The sequence below is a fragment of the Canis lupus genome, chromosome 1, assembly GCF_048164855.1.
Source record: "Canis lupus baileyi chromosome 1, mCanLup2.hap1, whole genome shotgun sequence".
Lineage (NCBI taxonomy): Eukaryota > Metazoa > Chordata > Mammalia > Carnivora > Canidae > Canis > Canis lupus.
In genome coordinates this window covers 20,180,275-20,205,739 of record NC_132838.1, presented here as the reverse complement: position 1 = coordinate 20,205,739, position 25,465 = coordinate 20,180,275, and the positions used below count along the sequence as shown (strand labels likewise).

General features: G+C 40.7%; 1 long non-coding RNA gene across 1 annotated transcript in view; it reads right to left on the bottom strand.

Moving 5' to 3' along the window:
- Positions 1–25,465, bottom strand: part of LOC140612796 (uncharacterized) — a 41,548-nt gene extending 16,083 nt beyond the window's left edge. Inside the window, exons 1-2 of the long non-coding RNA XR_012013933.1 lie at positions 25,292–25,465; positions 13,640–13,771 (exon numbers count right to left, since the gene is read on the bottom strand). This is a non-coding gene — a long non-coding RNA (uncharacterized lncRNA). The remainder of the gene's footprint in view (positions 1–13,639; positions 13,772–25,291) is intronic.

Below are 25,465 nucleotides of genomic sequence, written 5' to 3'. Positions count from 1 at the left end.
AAAGAGTGTGACCTGGCCCCTGTTCCCTCTGTAGCCTGATCTGCCAGGCCCCCACCTCCTGCTCTGAGCCCTGCCATCACATAAGGGAAGTTTTCTTATTCCTTGAGGGGCTCCTAGAAATGCCTGATTAGAATGCAAGAAGGTGTCTCCCCTGGGGACTCTGGAGTGTTAAGGAAAGACTGGGAAATATGTTCCATTTCTTTCATCCTTGACTTCTAGCCTGGATCAAACGCTCTCCATAACTCAGATGCAAGCATGGCCCCTCCTGGGACCAGAGGCAATGAGAAGCTGAACCATGTAGACTGAGGATTGGGCCTCCCTTCATCCCTCAAGTTCTCATCCTCTCTTTCCCATTTTGTTTCCATCTGCGCACTGGCTACATCCAGGTTTGGTGAAGTTCTTCCATCCTCTAGTCTAACTTCTAATTACTTTTCTCTCACTACGTTTTCTAGCATGAGAACTTGGGTTGTTTTTTTTTTTTTTTCTCAGAATATTCATCTGTGGCCCTTGTTTCTCCCATTAGTGTTTCTCCTAGGCCTTCAATCCTAGCTCTCTCTCCTTTTGCCCTCTGTGTTCAACTGTCCTTATGGTAATGTGGTGCATGGGGGACAGTGAACAGCCTTTCCTAAGTGGCCAAGATGTGTGCTGCGAGCTTGGCTTTTGAGTTTGTTCCTCTTGTACCAGCTCTTGTTCTATAAAATTGGATGTTATGTTTTCATGGCCTCCTCAATACCTTTTAGCATGCCTTCATCTCTTTCTTCATCTTAATTAAAGCCTGTTATGTTACATTCACATGTACAAATTAAAACAAATTTTACATACACTTCCTTTATAATTCCTGGCAATTTGCATGTGAACATGGGAGGGAGTACAATACCTGAGGATGTTACAACCTACAGCCCACTACCTACTCTCGATTCCTGCACAAGGTTTGCTGACAGGCAGTCCAAGAGGTGGGTCTCAAGGCTAGAATTCTGATAAGCTCTGCATCGTCAGGGGAATTGATCCAATCAGAGCTTGTTGAGCAGCAAAGTGACATCAGTGAAGATCTCCTCTCTTATTAGGTTGCAGATTGCTTTCCCTTAACCCATCAGAAATCTAGACTCATCTGAAACTTAAAGGAGATCCTTACCCAGCTGCTTTCTCCCCTACAGGACTTGCCTATCATGAGATTGGTGGCTTAGAGCTTGGCGTGAGGGTTTTGTCCAGATGTGGTGGGCTTCAGGCTCTCGAACATTCTTCCTTTTAAGTGGTGGATTGAAACTTCCCACTGGAAGACATAGGCAAGAGTGCTTTTAAGCTCTTTAGAGGATATTAGCGTATTGCCCAAATGTCCTCTTGGACAGATTTCTGTTTTCCTTATGCATTAGATTAGCATACTAAGGCTATACTCTCTCATAAATAGTGAGGAAGAGCTGGCCCCTTTGGCAGAAATGGCCAGGTTCTGCTAAATTAGGATGCTCTGTAGGGTAACTCAGCAGACTACTCTTGTTTATAATCATAAGCCCAAAGAAATTAGACAGAACCCAAAGGAATCCATCTAATGCTGTGGTCCACTGAGCATTTTTTTTTAATTTATTTTTTTATAAATTAATTTTTTATTGGTGTTCAATTTGCCAACATATAGAATAACACCCAGTGCTCATCCCGTCAAGTGCCCACCTCAGGCACTGAGCATTTTAATCAAAACAGTGAGCTTTCCTCTCCAACCGTACTGTCCCCCATGGAGACTGTTATGTCCAGTAGCAAGAAAGGTACCATTGCCATGTAGGTGTGAATACATGAGAAAGAGCTAAGTTGAACTGGAAAGTCATCAGAGATACAAATGAGAAGGTTGGTAGGTAGGTTGGTAGGAAGGTTGGCTACCTCCCCCGGTTGGTAGCCAGGGGAAGGACAGTATGAAGAAATGCCACCATGCACCTGGAGCTCAGGCACCTGCTCTGCACTGTCACTTTGGAAATAATTTTGACAATTGTTTCAACTTTATAATAACTTTGCAATGCATTAAAAATGCCTCGTAACTCGAGGCCCCACTGCCATATAAAAATTAAAATGTATTGATCCACTGTTTCCTTTACATTTCAATTTAAGGGTGATAAAAGGAAGGAGCTGTAGTTTTCTTTATATCACTTTCCTGCAAAAGGGGGAGAAAACAAACACAGGTGCTTTAAATTTTCAAGGTGCAAACTAAATTACACGATGCCCAGGAGTGTGCAGTAGCATTTCTTTGTTTGAGCATGGAATAAAAGACAGATAATTAGGAAATTGGGAGTCTATTAATTTTCCAAATTTACTCATGCAAGAACCACTGAGCTATGGTGATATTTGCTTACCTCGTCATTATGCAAAAATATATTAGCTAATTATTTTGACTAATGCAATTAAGATATGCATATTTAGCATAAACCATACAATAGAAATGTTACAGTCAGCAATTGCTGGGTTGCGCTCATGGGTAGCAGAGAGGCAAAAGTCCCTGCTCAGTCTCCAATGGTAAGCCACAAGATTGCTACAACTCTGCCTGCACCGTTATTATTAGTTTGGTTGCAGTAATTAATTTACTTTACAGCATGACTAGGTGGCACAGCTAGCAGTGGTATTAATTTTTGTTATGAGACACCTGAAGATGTCAGCTTTTGAGCAGCAGCGTCTGCACCTTTAATTGCCTTAATCAGTAGAAATGCAGTATCTCTCTCAGAGATCCAATTAAGAACACTATTGTTATTTTTCTTCTCTCGCTAACCCTTACTAATGAACACAGGGGCTAGTGGAAGTTAAGGTGACGGCAGTAGCCAAGAGAAGCATCTTCTCCTCTTAACCTGGGAATCCCACCGAGCCCAGAGCTCCCGAAGGACAGAGTGACATTTCCACTGTATCTCCATGGGCTGTCATCCCACAGGCCCTTGCTACATGAAGGGTGAACCAGCCTGGGCCCACCTCGGACCCTCTACATCACAATCTGCATTTTAACAACGTCCCCAAGTGATGAGCTTAAGCATGAAAGTTCAAGAAATGCTGCTGGGAAGAAGGGGGCCAGAACCGGCTTGCACCTAAATGAAGGTGGAATCATGGAATCAGTGGTGTGATTTAGAGTGTGCTAGAAAGGCACCCATAGAAAAACCCATGACCTTCGGTGCCTATCACTTATTCCTTTGCATTTAGGAGCACTTCTGCCTGTGGGAGTTTCATAACACAATGCGCACGCTGTTGAGAGATTAAGGTTTTTCTCAGCTCTCATTTTACACCGTGCCAGCTTAGATGCTGGAAAAGAGAAATAAGGAAGACGCTGAAGAGAAAGACCAAGGAGGGAAAAGGGTTGGAGAAAGAGTATAATGAAGATGATCTTCTATCTCACAGTTGTGTCACAGGGCTGGTCCCCATACTGCTTTCTCTCTGGGCTCCAGCACGAACTTGTCCAAGGATGTCACCCAGGTCCTTTTAACAGTGCTGTGTCTCATGACACGTGTCCTTCAAACTCCATGTTAGTGCTGGATCTTTCTCCCCTTTTTGGTTCTTTCTCCCTTTGTCTTTACTCAGGAAGACTGATAGGGTCAGGTGACAGCCTTTGCATTATTCAGATTTCAACTCTCCAGAACTTTCCTCTCTGGCTTACTTATCTGGACCAGCTCTCTGCTCTCTATTCACCCATATTTCATGCATCTGATCCTTCAGGAAAAAACCATGGAGACCTTTTGTTCCCACTCCTGGCCACAAACTGGCCCTTCAGGTTACACACAGTGCATCTGAAATCTAGCCCCTTTTACCTATATCCTCAGTTTTATGTCCAGTTACTAAAATTTCATGTCTGCAGAATCAAGTTCTGTTTATTGTCACCTTACTACCTTTTAATATTATCTAGGCCAGCCCAGTTTAGTAATCAGGCCGTTAACAACAGTAAAAGAACCCCTTTGCTAGTAAAAGTAGCGGAACCAATGAGAATAGAAGCACTCAAACTTCCGGAAGCAGCCGCCTCCTCCCACGCAAAAATTTCATGTTGAAGTCCTAATCCCCATTACCTCAGAATGTGAGCACATTTGAAGATAGGGCCTTTACAGATGTAATTTGGGTAAAAGGAAGTCAGTAGGATGGGCCCTAATCCAGTATCACTTGTGCCCTTATAAGAAGAGATAATTTGGACACAGACACACACAGAGGTGAGATGACACGAAGACACAGGAAGGAGATGGGCATCTACAAGCCGAGGAGCGAGGCCTGGACCGGAGCCTTCCTTCAAAGCCCTCAAAAGGAAACAACCGGGCTTGACACCATCAGATTTTTAGCCTCCAGGACCGTGAGACAACAAATTTCTGTTGTTTAAGCCACCCATCTGTGGTACTTTGTTATGGCAGCCCAAGGAAACAAATACAGCTCCTTCAAACAAACAAACAAACAAGACAAAACCAGAATTTTTGTTCACGTATTTATCCCCTACAACATCAAACATTACAGTGTCCCATAGTAGGTATTCTACAAACACTCACTGAGTGAATGAACAGATGAAGGAATGGCTGCACGCATGAATGAATGATTGAAAGAACTATCCCCAGGTCCTGAAAATAAGACACGTCTCCCTTTCTTGGGCCTAATGACTCTGCAGAACTCGTATGATATATGCCTTCCATCCCAAGGAGAAACAAAAGCTGAACCCTGAACAAATCCCCTAGAGAAAAACTGTTAGCTTTGGGGTCCCTCTTCCCAGCCACAAGGGGCTTTTTGTTTATTCTTCAAGGAGTCTCCTGCATCCCAAGGAGCATGAGTCAGCCGGGTGGCAAACATATTTGTTTTCACATATTAGTCATATATTTGATAGAGTGTATAGCAAATGTATGTGATAACATAAAATATATTTTAAAATTACAAATTTGGACAGCTGTCATGACATTTGAAAGAGTACATTAAAAACGTTTCTATATCCATTTTTAAATGCCATGCTGAATGGCTAAATTTGTCAGCCTTTCCACATATTTTATATTTGCTTGTTTATTTTGATTCTTAACAAGGAGCTCACTAGGTGAATTCTGGGCAATTGGTCAATATTAATGAGAATGCCACTTTGTAAAAGCTAAGTAAAAAAAGCTAAGTAAAAAGCTAAGATGAACTTAGACTCACCAGCCAGTGAATCCTACTTCAACAGCTTACCTTGAGCAAAATAGGCAAGAAATGATTAGGAACTAAGTGGGAGATTTAACAAACAGGGTTGGCAGGACAACAGGAAAGTAAGACTTGGGGCTTAGGAACTAGCACTTCAAACATTGTGTACTTGAGCTGAAGTTGACACCATGTCACATGTGCCCCAACCAATGCAGAGACAGTTGCTCTACTTCTGTGAATTTTTGCCATCAGGGAACATAAACCTAGAGCAAGAAAACCCAAAAATACAAATTAAAAAAAAGCTCCCCACATTTTCAATTATGACTTCTTAAGAACACTACACAAGCCAAATTAAGCATGTCAAGAGGCCAGATGTGGCCTGTGGGCTGCCACTCTGCACACTTTATGCTACTCCATGTTCGAAAATGCTGGAAATTGGGCCAAAGGACTTTCAGACCACACTGGATTCTCATCACACACCTTCTCAAAGGAATTTGGCTTTGGGATTACCTTGTATGTGAACCTACATTATAGGTTTATTTTATCTATTATACGTATTCTTAATATATTCCGTGAAATTCCCATAGTGTGAGAGACATTGACACAGATAACCCAATGCATTGTAAGGCTTTTTTATTGTTGATTTTTATTGGCAATTACTACAAGATTTTATTTAGGTTGAATTAAAATATTAAAATTGGCTTGCTTTGTCTGAATGTCTAGGAGCTAAGAGTAAGGAGTGGAGGCCTACATGTGTGATGGTGGCAGAAGGAAGATTGCCCAGAACCCAAAATTTGCCTCGGATCACCAAGTGTCAACTGTACTGTGACAACGTTAAGTTGTCCTTTGGAATTGAGCTAATCCTTAAACTGTGTGCATATCCAAAACATTAGCTATCTGCTGTCAGGCCTTTATGTGCCACATGCTGAGTTAATTAACACAGAGACGCTTGATACTGGAACCCTCCAGAGGGGAAAACAGAAAGAGGCCCAGGCCTGAGAACAGACAGAGACCTCGGGGGGATGGAAAACACAGGGGTCTGTTCAGTTTTTATTTCTTTTTGCACTTGTGATACAAGGTCAATGGGTTAGTCAACCCCATTTCTGTTCCATTGTCTGCTGTAACTCCCAGGAAGAACCTTCTTTGAATAATGAAGCTTCACTGCATTCCAAAAATTCAACATCCAGATTCCTGATACTTTTGCTATGATGGTCATCGAGAAAAGTTCCCCAGAAAACTGGCTTGACCCTACAGACAGCAGCAATCTCCGTGGAGCCACCACAACACAGGGCATTTATCTCTGCTCACAGTTTCATCCTCGTAAATGTATTTGTATATAAATGTATTTATATATGTGAATGGAAAACATGCCCAAATTTTACATTTTTACACTGTGGCGAATGATGTACACACAGATATCTCTCTTCTTTTGTAGTTTTAGGGACTCGTTGATAGAGAAAGCCATTCTATCATTGCCTACCTCTAGAATGTAGGATGGTAGTGTGTGTCTCTGAGGCCCATGCCTAGAAGTCATGGCACACCTTTCGAGGGAAGGCCTGTGACAATCGATGGAAAATATTCTACTAACACTGTGAGGGCCAAGGAACTTCTTCTGGACTAGACAGTAGCAATGGGGATGGAGAAGAAAGGAACAGAAAGGGAGATGCTGAAAGAGGAAGAAATAAAACTTGAAAAGTAAATACAGTTGACCCTTAAACACAATGGGTTTAAACTGTGCAGGTCCACTTATGTGTGGATTTTTCACAGTACAGTAATAGAAATGTATTTTTTCTTGATAACATTTTCTTTCCTCTGGCTTACTTTATTGTAGAAATACAGTATATAATACATAAACATACAAAATACATGTTAATCGACAGTTTATGTTATCAACAAGGCTTCTGGGCCACAGTGGATTAGTAGTAGTTAAGTTTTTTGGGGGGGTTAGAAGTTTAGAAGTTATAGGTTCATTTCCAACTGCATGAGGATTGGCACCCCTACCCACTGCATTATTCAAGGGTCAACTGCATAATGTCAGTATATCGTGCAGGTTTCGAGTATGAATGCTGAGGAAGCCGATGCAGGGAAGAAAGGAGGCTAGAGAAGCTGGTAAAGAGGAGGTTGTCTAGCATGGAGGCCAGTCACCAGCTGGAGAATAAGACAGACTTGACTCTTAGACACATGACCCCAGGAATTGCTGTTAACTCTCTGAGCTGTAGTTAATTAAGCTATGCATTAGGAATGACAACATCTTCATACGGTCGTCATAAGGCTGAAAATAGAAAATGTACATCTCAGAGATAGTAGAGCACAACATTTAAAAGCATGGATTCTGGATCAGACACATTCTTTCCCCATTAAGGTTATCTCCTTGATAATCTTGTAGCCTTGGGGAAGGTATTTAAGGACTCCAAACCTCTCTTCCCCCGTGTGTATAATTAAAATGATAATAATAGTACTTGCCTCATTAGTTTGTTGTGGGGATTAAAAAAGGCAATATATGTAAACCAGTGCTGATATATAGTAACCGCTGAATGTGTATTAGCTACTACTAGGTAGGGTGCTTAGCACAGTACCAGGAACAAAACAAAAGTTCAACTAACAATATCTATGACGATGCTGATGGTAATACGTAGAGATGTGTTCAAATAGCGCTGTAATGGAACACTAGTAAGGAAAAAACACTCAACAGAGATAGAGAAATGAGAAAAGAGCCACAGAACAACAATGACAACCAAAGTTCCACTCTACCCAGAGGGAGAACACAAGAGACCTCCCTGGCTCATGAGACATAGGCCAGATTGGATCATCATGGTTGTGTCCATCACCCTTGGCCTTGGCAATTCTCAAACACAGGCTACAGAGCAGGGTTCACAGAAGCACATCAAAGCACCACAGTACAATGTTGGAGAAGCATCTCAACTGTACCGACATCTGGCCCACCAGACATCATGGTGCTTGTCTCCCCTTAGCCTTTCCTACATCTCACCCCACAACACCCCCACTACTGCTGCCGCCATCATTTTGGCTAATTTTGCATTAGCCATGTGGACTGTCGGATGGTTTCTGCTGTATTTTGTTGCCCTTTCAAATATTTCTTAAATAGAAGATTGTACCATCTGGTGGACAATCTGCCTGTGTGCTATCTCACCTATCACAGCATGGATCCCACTCCTATTAGGGAAGGAGTGAGGAAGAGAGAAGCCGCCTGCTAGCATATTGCCTCTGGCCGCCTGCAGCCCCATTGTCACTGGTCTGCTCCCTCTTTCCCAATGGCCTGGTTCTGCATGCACAGCAGTCAGTTTCTGTGTGCTGAGCAGATGTTTCTCCCACTCACTCCATGGCCAGGCTATTACTCATGGGGCTTCAGGTAGCAGATGTCTCCATAGATAGACCTCTCAGACCTGTGCTGACATTTTACCTACATAAGCACCAAATGGTGGTGTAGCTACACTTAATAAGTGGGAAAGAGAGTGGCTAAGGGCTTCGTTTAACTCCACACACACAAAAAAAAAACTTTGCCAAGTAAAAAAAAATTGATTTATGGTCCTCAGAATATTAATATTCTAAAGAAGGAGGGCATCCACAAATAAACTGAGATATATATATATATATATATATATATATATATATATATATATATATCACATACCCATGGACCTTGACAGAGGCTCATGGCATACGTGTTTACTTTTTATTCTGTTCCAGGGAATAACAGTTGCACCTGGGGAGAAATGAAGAGTTGATGTTTGGGGTTTAGAGGATGACACTATTGGGATCCCTGGGGGGCTCAGCGGTTGGGCACCTGCCTTCAGCCCAGGGCATGATCCTGGAGTCCTGGGATGGAGTCCTGCATCGGGCTCCCTGTGTGGAGCCTGCTTCTCCCTCTGCCTGTGTCTCTGCCTTTCTCTCTCTGTGTGTCTCTCATGAATAAATAAATAAACTCTTAAAAAAAAGAAGAAGAAGAAGAAGATGGCACTATTAATGGTAGCATCAAGACTTGAAAACATTCTCTGGTAAACTTTGTTTGATGGAACAACAGCAACTTTCCTGATTTGTTTTCCATCTGGGGGTGAGCAATGTGGTCTCAATGAGGCCCATGGAAGAATTCCAAATGATTGTCAAGTATGGCAGTTGTCCAGTTGTCAAGAATGGGAAATCTAGAACCAAATTGCTTGGGGTTGGACCCAGACTCTACCTTCTACTAGATGGGTGACCTTGGGAAAAGTATATAACCTCAATTTTCTCATCTGTATAAGAGGTATAATAATACTACTCTACTTCATAGAGTTGTTTGATTCGAAAACCCTTATAGCACTTCCTGTTTGCCAGACATTCCCTTAAACACTTCACAAGTCAGCCAAAAATAGCTCCCCCTTTTTCCTAATGGAATCACGGCATAACACCAGTACCCATTTTGAACATGTGTTACTACCTGCACCTCACTACCCATGTGGTCAGATGGTCAATGTCACATACTCCCAGACTGAGAAGCCTCAGGATGGACTCTCTTTCCTCCCATGACATAGATAAAGGCTGTACTCCATGACTGCTACTGCCTCTCCTTTATTGTTTGAGCCAAGGCAGGATAGGAGTAATTTGCAATATCAGCAGGTAAAAACTGTCTACATCATACCAATTTAAAATGGCATCTCCCAAGTCACCTAATGCAATTTCTCCCAATATCCCACTAAAATACACATGAAATACTCAATAAAAGGAAAACTCACTACAAAACCAAAAGTAAAACTCAGCAGATGACCTGTGGTGAGAATTCTAATTCTACTAATTATGGATTTCTACTAATTAAAGACTGATGGAACTGGAAATAGAAAAACCATTAGTGTCTGCCATATTGGTCTCATGAACTGGATAGAGCAGCCAAAAGTAGATCTGAAAATCCTTCATTTTCCCCCAGTACCTTCTCTCTCTTGCCTACCCACCCATAACCAAAAACAATGGTGGCTATTTCTCTCACTGCACAGGTGGTGTTTGTGACATAATAATTTGAGCTAACATTTATCGATTAGTAACTTTGTGGCAGGCACTCTGCCAAGCATTTCACATATGTTAATGGAATTAATATCCACAACAACCTATTAGAGTAGATGCTTCATTCTTACCCTCATTTCAAAGTCAAGGAAACAAAGGCCTGGGGAAGTGAAGTGACTTTATCAGGGTCTTGCAGCTAATAAATGGAAAATCAGAATTTGAAGCCAAGCAGTCTAGCTGTAGAACTTGGGTTTCAAATCGCTATACATGACTCAGTTATTCCAATCATTCCTCATATTTCAATACCCAAACAGAGAATAAACATTTTTTTAAAATTATATAAGAAAGCACATAGAACTTGTGATGCAAATTGCATTATGAAAAGCATAGCCCCTACAAGTAAAGGAATATGGACAATGGAGGGAATACAAATAGTCTAGGTTTTAGCACATGCTTGCAAGTCTACATTTTCCTCTACTCCATGGGTTCAGAGGGCAAGAGAACTGGGTTACAAGAGTAGAGGAAAGTCTCTCTTTGGCCCATCAAAGCTTCTCTTGATGGAGAGGAGTGGAGCCTGAGCTGAGAGGTATAAACATCAAACTGCCCTCCTACTTACATTTCAGTCAGCAGTAGACGACAAGTAGAATCAGGACAAAATCCACAAGCTTTTTTGTTTGGCAAATGGTCAGTCTGAGCTGATGTGGCCTTCTTTAAGATTCAGTAAAAATTATACGTACATACATATGAAAGAAAATATGGAAGATTAAAGAAATGGACATTGGGCTGTCCTGGGGGCTCAGCGGTTTAGTGCTGCCTTCGGCCTAGGGCGTGATCCTGGAGTACCAGGATCCAGTCTCATGTCAGGCTCCCTGCGTGCAGCCTGCTTCTCCCTCTGCCTGTGTTTCTGCATCTCTGTCTCTCTGTCTCTGTCTCTGTCTCTCTCTCTCTCTCTGTGTCTCTCATGAATAAATAAATAAAATATTTTTAAAAAGAAAAAGAAATGGGCAGTATCCTAAAGACTAAGAGGAAAATGTGAAGATGATTTACTATAAGGGCAAGAAAAAAAATAGAAAACTCTTCAATATTTTTGATAGAATTGGAAAAATTATGGTATCTATGAAACAGCGGAGAAATCTAGAATAAACTGACATGACAATTGAGCTGGACCCTTGAGGAAGAATTGGAAGAAAGTTAAGTTTGCAATGGCAAAATAAAATCCAATTTAGAGAGAAGAGAGAGCAGATCCAACAATGTCAAAAATAAAAGCAGTAATGAGGAGGACAAACCAGAAAATTTGTTTTCACTGCAAATAAAAGGCATAAAGATAAAAATGATGAGAGATAATATGATTATTGGGCAAAACATATAGCTAGAACTTAGGAATATAGATATTGCATGAAAATAAGAGAAAAAAAATGAACCAATGCCAAAGAAATAAGAAAAGATAGAATTAAAGAAAAATTTTCAGGACTAAGTTTGATGCTAAAGAGGCTAATCTAGTTCAAAAAAAAAAGAATTTAAAAAGTGATTGAGCATCAGAGAAAGAGAGAGATGAGAGATGAAGAATAAGAGACAGTGAAACTAGGAGAAAGTGAGATCCAAAGAAAGTGAAAGAGGACACAGGACAAAAATGTGTAATTACAATCAATCAGTCATTCAAGTATCAAGCATCCCCACAGAAGAACGAGGGTGCTCCCCGTGGTGGACCTTGTGTGCCTGCACACCTGCTCTCATCCCTAGTACATCAGCATGGGCAGCCTGACCACTGAACTGCCAACCCCTGGGATTCTCCTCCAGTCTTTTTCTGACCCTGCCCTTCTCTGCTCTTGCAGAGGTCTTCAAGTCTGGGGAATCAGTCACTTCTGAAAGCTGTGTTCAAGCAGTAAGAGACAGGATTTGGTGACTAAGTACCCCAGGTTCCTCACTTCTCTGAGAGGGTAACTTTGGGAAATGTGTTTTTCACTGACTTCCACAATTAATGCAGCACAATTAAGCTCCCAGTGTATACAGTGGTATCTGTCTTGCTAACCCACTCTAAGACATGCCCTTTGTCTGTCTTGCATCTCCACCCTCCCTCCTTCACCTGTCAAATGAACTCGCATTTGAATCCTTGCCTCCAAGTTTATCACTGAGGGAACTCAAAACCCATCGGCAATGATAAACTAAAAATTAGGCCAGATTGCTTTCAAATACTGAATATCAGAAAACCATGGTACCAAGTTTATCCAGATTTAAAACAAGTAAAAAAAATAATAATAATAATAATAATAATAATAATAATAATAAAACAAGTGATCTGGGGCCCATGAATTTAAAGCTCAGCCAAGTTGTCATTCATATGACAATTATAGACTTTCCCAACTAGGCAAGAGCTCAGAAAACTCTCTTCTTTCAAGTATTAGTTGAAGACTACCTCTAGCTTTTAAAGAGAGGGATCAAGGAAACTCTAGAATGGAGAATTTGTGACGTTTGCTGGTTTCCTAGCTCTATCCAGACACCCTTCTCACAGGTCACATTTTGACTACTACTCTCTTCTCTGGACGATTTTTTAGAATCAGTTTCCTTGTGTTTCATGTGTTTGAAGTTTCAAACATATTATTATTATTCAAAGAATGACTTCCATAATGGAATTTCTAGTTTGGGCAGGTGGTGATAGTAATAAAAGTAACCAACACCTATCAAATGCTCACTAGGAGTTAGGCACTGAGCAATATCTCATTTAATTTCACAATAATCTAATGAGGTATGTACTGGCATTATCCTAAAAGAAGAAACTGAGTCACAGAGAGGCTAACTTCCTCGAGATGGCATAGCCTGTAAGCGGTTGTGTGGATTCAGAACCTGTAGCCTGACTCCAGAGTTCTCTCTCTGAATCACTCTGTTTGCCCTTTATGGTCTTTCATGGGAATTCCCGAATCTAAGCCTCAATGTACTCCCCCTCTAACTCTGTCATGGGCCATTAGGAAAGAGGACTGTCAGAGGGATCAGAGGATGTTGCCAGGTGTTTTCCCTTCATCTTTCATTTAAATGGGTTTCAGCAAAATGAGGCGGATACTTGCTTTGACTAGAAAGATGATCCGATGCAGATTTATAAGCTATTTTCAAGACCAACCTCAAAATGGCCATCAGACTGATGAGTTGCTCACATTCTAGAGCAGTATTTTCCCATAAAGCTTTCTGTGATTGCAAGAAAGTCCAAATGTGTCCTATCCAATATGATATACTTGAAATGTGGCTGGTGAGGCTGCAGAAATGAGTTTTTAATTTTATGTAAGTTTAGTTGAGGATAAGGATTTAAATGTAAGCAGCCCCATGTGGCTGATGACTACCACACTGCCCCCATGGAGGAGAAAGTGAGATCCAAAGAAAGCTCTAGAATCAGGAAGGGCTTCCAGGCTCCTGTCTCTAGCATCCTCCATTTGCATGGAACCAACTAGAGAAATTCCGCTTTAACAAAACTTGGGGCTGAAAAGTTGTTCTAACAAGCCAAAAGAGATGACACGCCCCCTCTAGAGCGTTTATGGCTCTTAAGGAGGCACACACACTCCTGACTCACCAACTTTGGTGACTTCACTCCCAAAATGCTGCTGCTGTTGCTGGCGATCTGAAATCTCTGGAAATGCTCTCAATGCAATGGTTTCCAAACCACATTCTTTACTCTTGAGTTTGCCACGGTGCTTCAGAGATTCTGCAAACATTTAATTAGGGTTGCGTTTGTAAATATGTTTAACCACTCTTAAACAGTAATTTAAAACACTCAAGTGATCTGAACAAATGTGAGATCACTCAGTGTAACCTGGTACTATCAGGTTGACTTGTTTTTCTGCCAACTTTGTGATCCTGCCTCTGCAATCATCTCCTAGGAAATGGGGAATGTTCCGAGGTCACAAAGGAAATGTAATAAAAAAACAAAAATCTTACCGTATCTCTCTACTTAAATGTCTGAATCAAAATTGCCTCCCTACTCTGTAACCAAAAGAAAAAAAAATTCATAAATAAACAGAGTAGAATTAGGAAGTTGAGGCTGTTATAATGGCAAGAGTTACCCCTAATCCCCAATTTCAATTTTTTGCATTCAACCAAACAGCGTCAGAATTCTCTTTGAAAAAAAAAAAAAAAAGAATTCTCTTTGAGCGCCTTTAAAATAAAGGTTAAAATCACAGATGCATAAATTAGTAAATTGCAATATAAGCTTAAGGTACTCAAATGTTCCTTTTGCTGCTTTGCATACTTAAATGCCAAGTAATGCTTCCTTTGGGAAAGAAAATATTTCACTGCTTCAGAAAAAAAGTTTGACCCTCACCGCATATAATAATGAAGTGTCCAGCAAGGTGTAGGGTGACCTTATGCCTCCAACTAAGTGTTCTTTCCACTCATCGCCCTTGAGGTAGGTCTGTGCTACTTAAGCTAGGATAGAGAGAAAAGTGACAACACGTTACATTTGAACCTGCCACCAGGAGAGAGGCCAAGTGAGGATACTCAGCATCTTCTAGTCAATGTGCTCGAAACCAAGCAGAGAGGATTTTACTTGACCTTACAAAGAATCATCCTGAGTGTGGTCACCCCGCACCTTTATCTTTACGAGGGGTGCTTGCTCATTACCTGCAGACCCTGATGAACCGCAAAGCCCACCTTGAGGACGTTGAACCCAGAAGCCTGGGAGTAGTCGCTAGGGCTTTAACCACGTCTGTCGCGTGCTTTCTCTCTCATCCAGCTTATTTCGACTTCCTTACCTTTAGAACTAATTTTCCTCCCGAGACCATACACAATTTCAGTGCCTGCCTGCCTTTTTAAATTGATGAATGGCTGTGACAATTGCTGTTGCATTTTTAAACATACACAAAAAGTGAGGCCAACAACATTAAGACTGCAGTTGGATTTCAATATTTTAAAGAACACACATTCCAACCGGGACTTCATTTGGTGAATGTCTGTGGCAATCAAGAACAGTGGGGAAAATGCCTTCGCATAAAGGACTTGAGGGGAAGCATCCAGAATGACGCAGGAGAGACCCCCCAGGAGGGGAATGTACTAAACTATGGTTCATCAGTGTGAGTGAACCCTCCAACAGGCTGATTTCTTCTGCTTATTTGATCCTTGTCCACACTTGCTTATTGTGGGATAATTTCTCTAACCACCTTTTCTCCCACAACACCCTGGAAAAAAAATAAAAGGGAAAAAAAAGGCTGCTTTATTTTACAGCTAATTTGCTGTAAGCACATAGCCCAGCTGCTCACAATGAAGTAAGGGAGGAAATGAGAACAGAGGGAACCTTCTAATGAAGGAGGGTGGGGGAGCAGTAAGGAGATGGAAGAGGCTAGATGCTATTTGTATGATTAAAGACAAGCAAAAAACAGCAGTAAGCAGATATGTTCGTCTTGAGCCCAAGAACAGAGAAATAAAAGATAAAAAAAAAAAAATACTGAAGGGCAAATAATTTGTTCGAGCTGGTATTTTAACTGGCCAAAAAAAAATCTGTCTCTTCTTTTCATTATACAAAATCGTATTTTGGATTTTGCTCTTGAGCATGTGTTACCATTGGCCCATTATTAGTAGACAAGGAATAATCCTAAAAACGAAAGTTAAGAAATTTGCAATTCTATAAGAAATTGTTCAGAGAGGTGGGTTTATTGATTAAATAGGAAAAGATTTTGATGAATCAATTTGAGGATCATTGGGAAAACGACATCCTAAAGTGAGTTAGCAGATTGCGTACTTGTAATCTCGATCTTACAAAGTACTTCCTTTTAAAAATAGGAAAGATCACCTTCTTTATTGCATGGTCTCCTTTCTGCCGACTCAGCACACACACACACACACACACCCCTTAGCAAAACCTCCGTTAACTCTTTCTCCTGGGGGCCACATCAAAATGAGGTACATTTTATACTTTTGTACTTTTTCAAACTGCAGAATGAGATATTCATATGGAAATGAGGAATTTCCTGAAGTTTCAGCTTTCATAATGTAACCCATTTGGGGCAGGGGCAGGGGGGCAGCTTATGAGCTAGAAGAGAAAATAAATAGGTTTTAATATTTAGCTTTAAATAAATGTACTGAATTGGTCTGTATGATAATAGTGCCAAAATAATTAATTTGAGCCTGGCCTTCTCATTTGTCAGGGAGAACAGGTTGCTGTAGTCCAAGGCTGCTGTGAAATGGTAAAAGAATCAGCCCAGCATCCCTGAAAATCTCAGGGCTCCTCTCTCTAGGTCTAATTTCCTCTGGCCCAGCTGGGGACTCCATTCAGGCTGGCCTCAGAATCCTCATTCTGAGGATTGTTTGGGCACCAAGGGAGCTCCTTGTCCCACCTCATATCCTGTAACATTCTTCTGCCCGCTGATCTTCAGAGGAAACCAACATTTTGAGTTGCTATTTGATAGCAGTGACTGGGAATTCCAAATTCCTAAATTTAATCCCACTTAGTAATTTGGAATCATTCTTTGATCCTCGCAGTTGGTGAGAGGGATTGAGGGCCACCATAGCGAACAGAGCACTCTCCTTGGTACAATGAGATAAAAGTCCAAAACATTCTAAAAAGGAAAAATTGAAAAATAAAAATGATAAAGCTTTGGGCAGCTTAGAAGTCCAAATTGCAGATTAGCAAACAAGAACGTAACTAGATCCAGGTTCAGAAATGATAAGACAATGATAATAATTAAGAGATACCAGAAATGTACTTCTCTTAAATTTGAAAAACTTTGAGCTTTAAGAATAGAATTTTTTAAAGATTTTATGTATTTATGTATTTGAAAGGGAGAGAGAGAGAGCATGAGTTGGGGGGTAGAGGGTGTGAGGCGGAAGAAGCCAACTCCCCACTGAGCAGGGAGCCTGCCACAGGGCTTGATCCCAGGACCCAGAGATCATGACCTGAACCAAAGGCAGACCCTAAACCGACTGAGCCACCAGGTACCCCAATTTTTTTTAACAGTCTCTGATGAGAAAGGGTGATACTTGTTGTCACACTAAACAAAATGCTAATGGAGCAAGAGGAAGGTAATTACTCTGTTTTTTTAAAGTGTGTTGTCCAGGGGCCCTGGGTGGTTCAGTCGGTTAAGCATCTGCCTTCAGCTTAGGTCATGATCCCGGGTCCTGGGATGGAGCCCCATGGCAGGTTCCCTGCTCAGTGACGAGCCTGCTTCTCTCTCCCTCTGCCTCTTCCTCTGCTCAAGTTCTCTCTCACTCTGTGCTCTCTCTCAAATAAATAAATAAAATCTTTAAAAAAATAAAGTGTGTTGTCCAATTTTTCTCAGCACTTGGACACCTGAAACTCTCTCTGGGTGCTAGCCCAAATAGTTATGGACCTATTCTGCATACCTGTGTGTAAAAAGCTGAAAAAGTGCTAAAATATAGGAAGGAATGGGACAGTGGAATACTATACAACTGGGAAAAGGAAAGAAAACTATTTCTATATACTACTCAGGAGTAATCCCCAGGATACATTTTGTTGAGCAAAAAAAGTCAGGTGGATTCCCAATTCAACTCTCATTCTTGTTATTGGTCTAAGAAGATTTCCTAGTTCTTGAATTCAAGATTTCACGATTCAATCTTGGTAACTTGTGCATTTTTAGGAATTATCTGATTTTCCCCCTGAATTATCTGATTCGTTAATAGGTAATTGTTCATAGTAATCTGTTATCATGCTCTGTATTTCTGTGGTTAGCTGCTGTATTTTTTTCTCTTCCATTTCTCATTTCAGTTTTTGAGTCTTCTTTTTTTCTCAGTTAATGTAGTTAAAACATTACCAATTTTGTTTTTGTTTTTGTTTTTTGAAAAAACTGATCATTGTTTTCAATGTTGTGTTACTGTTTATTTTGGTCTCCATTTTATTTATTTCTGATTTTTCTGTTATTTCTTTCCTTTACTGAATTTCTCAGCTAAGATTCTTCTTTTTATAGTTCCTTGTGGCATAATGTTGTTTATTTGAACTTTTTTTCTTAATACAAGCATTTATAGCATAAATTTCACTCTAACATCTGCTTCTGCTACATCCCATAGATTTTAGAATATTATGTTTTCTTTTGAGAATATTTTGATTTGCCATTTGATTTCTTATTTGTCCCATTGCTTATACTATAATGTGTTGTTTAGTATTTACATATTAAATATTTAATACTTACATTGTAGATTTTCCAACTTTGTTTCATTGTTGATCTTCAGTTTTGTACGTTTGTGGTTGGAAAGTATACTAGGTATGACTTCAGTCTACATAAATTTGTAATATTCGTTGTCTCTTTTTTGCAGTTTAACCAGGGGTTTCTATGTGTACTTGAGGAAAATGTGTATTCTATTTTTCTTGGATAGAATGTTTTATATATATCATTTAGAACCATGTATTCTGAAACACCTTTAAGTGAAAAATATTGTTGTTGATTTTCATCTGGATATTGAAATTTGTTGAAAATTTTCTAAAAATTGGGATCCCTGGGTGGCGCAGCGGTTTAGCGCCTGCCTTTGGCCCAGGGCACGATCCTGGAGACCCGGGATCGAATCCCACAGGCTCTCGGTGCATGGAGCCTGCTTCTCCCTCTGCCTGTGTCTCTGCCTCTCTCTCTCTGTGTGACTATCATAAATAAATAAAAATTTTAAAAAAAGAAAATTTTCTAAAAATAAAAATTTTAAAAAGTAAGGTGAAGAAAATGGGTATAATTTGCTGCTGTATATCTAAGAAGTTGGAGGGAAAAATAAATATATACATAAGCATATTTACAAATGCACATATATGTAAATGTAAATCTCAATCAGAACTTTGCCCCTTTAGACATTAGGCAATGTCTAAAGACATTCTGGGGGCACCTGGGTAGCTCAGTTGGTTAAGCATCCAACTCTTGATTTTTTCTCAGGTCATGATCACAGGGTCCTAAGATTGAGTCTGTGTCAGGCTCTACACTCAGAGCAAAATCTAGGTGAGATTCTCTTTCCCTCTCTCTCTCTTTCTCTTTCTCCACCCTGCCCCAAATAAATACATAAATAAATTTTTTAAAGACATTTTTAATTGTCACAACTGAAGATATGTTACTGGTGTCTAATGGGTAGAGAACAGCAATGCTGCTAAACATACTATAATATGTAGAGTGACCCTCCACAACAAAAAATTATCCAGTCCAAAATGTCAGTCCCATCTGGGTTAAGAAACACTAATATAGATATATGTCTATGTGCAGGTGTGTGTGTGTGTGTGTGTGCATGAATCTTCCTCTATTTAAAAAATAGAAATATAAACCATTAAAATACAGAAAATGGATTATCTTTGGTAGATGAAGGAAATAGGGTGGAGGAAATAAGAATAGAAACAAGACTTATATGATTATACCTGGCTTTGAAGATTTAACTTTGAAACTATGTAAGTATTTACATAATTATCAAGAAAATTAAGTTGTAAAAAAGAAAATCCTGACATTTACAAGCAAAATTAAACACGTGAATCTGTGTTTTGATGAGGTAATATAACCATACAAACAGTAGTCAGTGACTTTAAAACACAGATATTGACTCTACAGCCTAATGGAAAACATCCTTAGGACAAAAGAGCTGAAAAACAATCTTAAACTCTTTCCAGATATTTTTGATGATTGTCCTGGTATTTTTTTTTCCTGGTATTTTATTTCAAAACTCTTTTGTATAAGGATAAAACAAATAATTACTTGCCATCATTGAGATTCAAGACTTAGGCATTAGGGAAAGAGATACAGAAGAAGGTAAGGAAAAATCCTTTAGTCCTGAATATGAACCAAAAATCAGTATAGAATCATGACATGCTAAAAAATATTTATTTTCTAGTTCTATCCACTGAAAAAGCCTGGAAAAAATAACCAACATAGCAGCAATGAGCACTCTTAACCCCCAGATTATGGCCACTAAATGCCATTTTCTGTGAAAATAGTTGATTTCAGGTCTGAAGCAAAGAAGCAAAATCTATTAGTGTCATACTAGAAGCTCTTAAGGGCCAGTTTGAAGAGGCTACCACTGCCCAAGCATAACACATCAGAATATTAGTAGTAATTCCAATGGATTGAAACACATCAAAAATATTTAAAACCATGAGTTTATGTTTTTTAAAAGTCAATAACTGTAGAATGCTAAAGAACCAACAAATTATTCTGAAAAATAATATATATATAAAATAGAGCATTTATACTGACTTTCCTATAGAAACTATACATCTGAATGACTAAGTAGTTGATAAAGTGAAGTTTCACTTTGAAGATGTATTTTAGATAATTAATTAACAATATAAAATAAAATTATAATAGTACCCTGGTAAATTAATGGTTCTAGGTAATGATTATCAATGTCTGTTCACATCACAAAAAAAAGAGACATTCTATGCCTACCAATAGAAGAAATTCTACTATTTATGAAGTATTCTTGCCAAATAATCTGACCTAAATTCAATCAAGCTTCTAGATCTCACTGCTAGTTCTAGAAAATGCAGAATACAGCCCATAGGGATGTAATCAGCAAAATCCCGATTGTGGAAAATAAAAAAAGCAAACAAAATGATATGGAGGAGAAACTTAATGTATTTTTTAAAAATTTAAAAGACAGGGGTGCCTAGGTGGCCCAGAGTCTGCTTGGGCTTTTCTCTCCCTCTCCCCCTACCCCTCCCCCAGACTCAAATGCACGCTCTCTCTCAAATAAATAAATCTTTAAAGATCATTTAAAAGACATGAGTTAATTATAATATAGGAACTTCAGTTGGACCTTGATACTAGCAAAAAGTAACAATATTAAAAAGATTATAGACAATTGGAGAAATTTGAACACTGGCAGATGTTTGATGATATTAAAGACATTTTTAATTCTTAGATTAATAATAGTATTACTGTTGCTTTTTTTAAAAAAAAAAAAACAGTTTGTCTCTTATAGTCACATCCTAAAATGTTTATGGATGCGATGATGTGATGTTAGGGATTTGCTTCAAGATAATCCATTCAGGGGAGGCAGTGGGTACAGTTGAGATTAGCCAAGAGTTGAAAATCATTGAACATGAGCAATGGGCATGTAGGAGTTTGTTATACTCATCTAATTTCACATAAAACTTGAAGTTTTATATGATGACATATTTTCCAAAACTTAAAAATGAGTAAAATTAAAAGAAGGAATGGATGTTCCTTAATTTCTTGACATACTAGAAACACTGTAGCAATCATTCTGATGAAAATGTGCCAGAAGCATCCGCTGAGAAAAATTCTCTAAGAGTCTTAGCAATATCATCAAAATAGTTAAATCTCTCTCTATTCTACACATCTCATCCCCATCCATCTTCGTCCTGTAAAGAATCTTACTAGGAAGTTCTCTTCCTTCCCCCAACAGGTAAATGCCCATTAAAACTGGGATGACATCATTCTGATGGATATTACCGAAAAGTTATATCTCGTACCACCAATTGAACACCTTCTACAACCAGGTCCTTTACATATATTTGATTTAATCTTTACAACAAGGAAGACATTAGTATCCCCATTTCACAGATGGAGAAAGAGAAGCCAAGACAGATGACATCACTTGCTGGTGGCTATGAAACTAACAAGCATTCCACTGAGGATTTCCATGAAGAAATTTCAGACTTCAAGGGATCCCTGGGTGGCTCAGCGGTTTGGCACCTGCCTTTGGCCCAGGGCGCGGTCCTGGAGTCCCAGGATCGAGTCCCGCGTCGGGCTCCCTACATGGAGCCTGCTTCTCCCTCTGCCTGTGTCTCTGCCTCTCTCCATCTCGCTCTCTATGTCTATCATGAATAAATAAATAAAATCTTTAAAAAAAAAAAAAAGAAAGAAACTTCAGACTTCAAAGACTGCTCTGTTCCTGGTACCACAACAAATCCACACCTGATTGTGCTGCTTGGGCTAAATTTTCCCCATCCCCAAGCCCACCAAAGTTATTTTACAACTTTAGTGTACATTGGTGTCACCCAGGGAATTTGTTTAAAGTGAAGATTCCTCAGCACCCCCGAAGAGATTCTGATTCAGTAGGTCTAGGACCAGAACCCAGGGATATCCATTAAGCCAAAGATTCTGATGCAGATGGTCTGGGAACAAACTCTTGAAAAACACTCCCCTAATCCATCACAATCTTAAATTTCAAATGTATGATAATATGATCCTCAGTGATTTGGTTCCTGGCAACACAATCCCCTAAATGAATAAGCAGTTGTTCAACCACTACAGAAAGTCTCTCTGCTCCTGTTGTCCCTTCCTCTGAATAATATAATGATAATAATAATAAACACAATCCTAATAACAAGTACAGTAGAACCAATGTTCTGAGAAGTACAAAGGACATGTCAACACTCACATACCCTTCTCCATACAGCCTCAGTGAGTTGGATTTAAAATCATGGAGCCTAAGAGCTATAATTTACCATTAAGACCAGCAGCCTAATCCTTTGGGTCCAGCTCCAATTCCTATCTTAACGGAACTCTTCGCAAGTACCATGTGCTGTGATACAGCAGGCTCTTCACAGATGAATGGGACACAGGCTTTCCTTTGAAAACTTTTAGAAGCAGAGATGTAAACACATTGACATGTAACACCATGCAACAGAGAACACAAGAGTGGAAGAATGTTCCAGAAGAGGGGCCTCATTTATCCAGGCCATGACAAGGAAAGCATCTTAGCGACCAGGAGGGACCTCAGCAGGACATCAAAGTCTTGCTAACAGAGGAGAAGGGCATTTCTGTACTGGACACAGAAGGAAGCAAAGTCCTGGCGAGCCCACGGTCACCCTGCTACCGTGTTTGGGGCAGCTCTTGGAGAGAATGAGCTCGGTTTTTTCCAGATGAACAACATCCAGGCCTGGAAGAATTTTCAAAACTCCCTGTGATCCTTCAAGACTCCCTCATCCTCCCCCAGGCACTCCAGCTTACATACACAACTCTCCCCAAAATCCGATTTATTTTTGCTCAGGATTTATCAGCCACAAAAATGGGTTTAACCTTTTGAGCTTCAGTTTGGCACCTCATGCTTTTCCCTCCTCAAATGTTGTCTCCCACCCCATCTGGCTGTGGCAAGACTCCTTCAAGGACCAGACATCTCTAAAATTAGGCATCGGCTGAGATTTATGCTGATTCTCCTGATTCAGTCCAGACTTGTCAACTTCCCTGGAAGCAGTAAGATAGTTCCATAAATTACTGCAGCCTTTAACCGACCAAACTATTTTTAAAGGGTGGTCTATATCAAATGCAATTAAATCTGAATTGTTGCCTCAATAACTCTGCCTCCTTTCTTTTCTTGTTCGCTTCTATCCCCGAGTGTATTTAGCTTGCAATACATTTAGAGTTCAATTCATCATTTTATTTTCCAGCCTCCGGAGGAAAGCTAAGTGTGGTACCACTTTTCATTTTGGGAAAGTGTGGAAAGTAAGTCTCAGCACAGCACTTCTTAATATGGACCCTGGTTAAGCACATCACCCTGATCCTGTCTCCAGAAAATGTTCAGCGCTCGTTAAAGGATCTGCCCAAGGAATTGACCACAGCGAATGTTCTAGGCCTCAAGAACTAAAGCAGATCTTCTATCAGTTTCAGTGATTCTGGCTCAAACATGCCCTGGTGAGTCCTGTGTTACCCAACTTCGTGAGAGTCACTGGACCCCATGCCTCCCTCAGCTAAGCCCGCCTCAGCTTCCCACCTTCTGAGTCCACTGTTTTGACTGCCAACAGCTATTAAGTCTCACCCCTCCCTCTTCTAGTGGTGCCCCACATGGGGCAAGATGGTCAGGAAATCCTGAGTACTTTCTGAGTACTCTCTCATTTGGCACTGGAAGAGATTCAAATACCGCAAGCCTCTGTGCCCAGGGGCTGTCACCACAGCGTGCTCCTTCCCGATGTCATGGGAGGTTATTAGGAACCTGCCCTGCTATCCCCCTGAGACTCAGAAAAGCATGAAGTGCCAAACTGAAGCTCAAAAGCTTGAACCCATTTTTGTGGTGGACAAATCCTGAGCATAAGTGAATCAGGCTCTGGGGAGAGTTGTATACGTAAGCGGGCGTGCTGGGGGAGTTAACACACCTTTTCATCCCCTTTTGATGTGCGTAGGGCACCAGATTTGGGTGAGGGTCCATCTGCCTCTACAAGTTGTCAAAACAATGTGTTTTCCTCCCCTCGAGACCACAATCCCTCCCATACCAGTCAGTGAAGGAGAGCAAAGACCCTTGGGCATCTCTCTCACTGTGAGTGGAAAGTTGAATTTGCCCCTGACCACTGAACCCTGATGGAGGCCTGCCGCTTCACTGCACCCACGACAGGCGGACCAGAGACCAGAATCCTTCCCTGGCCCCTGTCACTACTATAGTTGGCTGCCCGAGTCCTATCACCTGGTCTTCTCCACACTGGAAGCCGCCTACATGTCCCTCTCTCTTCCACCCAACAGCTCAGCCCTGCCACTGGCTCAGTGAAAATCAGTAAGGATCCCTTTCTTAAGATACTCTATTGCCAGCAGCCAGGAAAAGCTGGTAATAGCTACATAAATCAATAGTGATTGAAACATGAATGGCTCCCCCTGGAGTTGTGCAATTCACAATTTACAAAACTGTGAGTGGAGTCCCTATTTCACAAAGCTATTCCTAGGTCTTTCCTGAATTTCAGCAGAAACATGAGCTTTATCCAAAGTAAGAAGCCCAGCAGATTTCAGCTTTCTTGTCCTATGGGTGTCATGTCCCTCAGGTAGGAAGGAGGAAAAGGGCTGCTGTTACAGCTTCCTTTTGCTTCCCTCAAATGAAAGATCATCACCCAATCCCTTAGTTCATTTCCACGGACAACTGGTACTTAAAGTGTGTCAAATCCTTTGTCACATGTGACCATCCCATGCACTGTGGGACATTTGACACCCCAGCAACCAGGCACCAAATGTCACAGATATCCCCCAGTTGTTGTGGAAACCAAAATCATCCCTCCCACATTTGCAAACATGCACTCAGAAGCTAGTGTCCCCTCCCCACCCCATCACAGTCAAGGATTATACAATAGTTGGTATCTGTTTCCACCGCCAAACTTCCCTCCTCAGGAGGGCCGGCACCTTTTCTTACACAAATCTACATTCCCAATGCCCAGCACAGTACCCAGCACTAGAATGACTAGAGTCATTTGCTCTGAATTGAAAAAGAGCCCTGCAAGACTGGGCAGGACAGTTAGCACATCAGGATGCTAATTGGCCTAATGGGTGACTGGAGTTTGCTCCCACCTCAGCTGCTGGGAGAGAACCATGCAACTCACCTCTGCCAAAACCCACAGCGCCTTGTCCTTGAAATGCTCCTCTTACATGGAGGGCATCTGCCTGCACCCAATGGGTGTACTCACCACCTACAGAAACAATATTCACAGCCCGTCCCACTCCCTCCACAAGCAGTCACAGGTTGCCTTTCTCTTATGCCTGGAGAGCAGGATGGC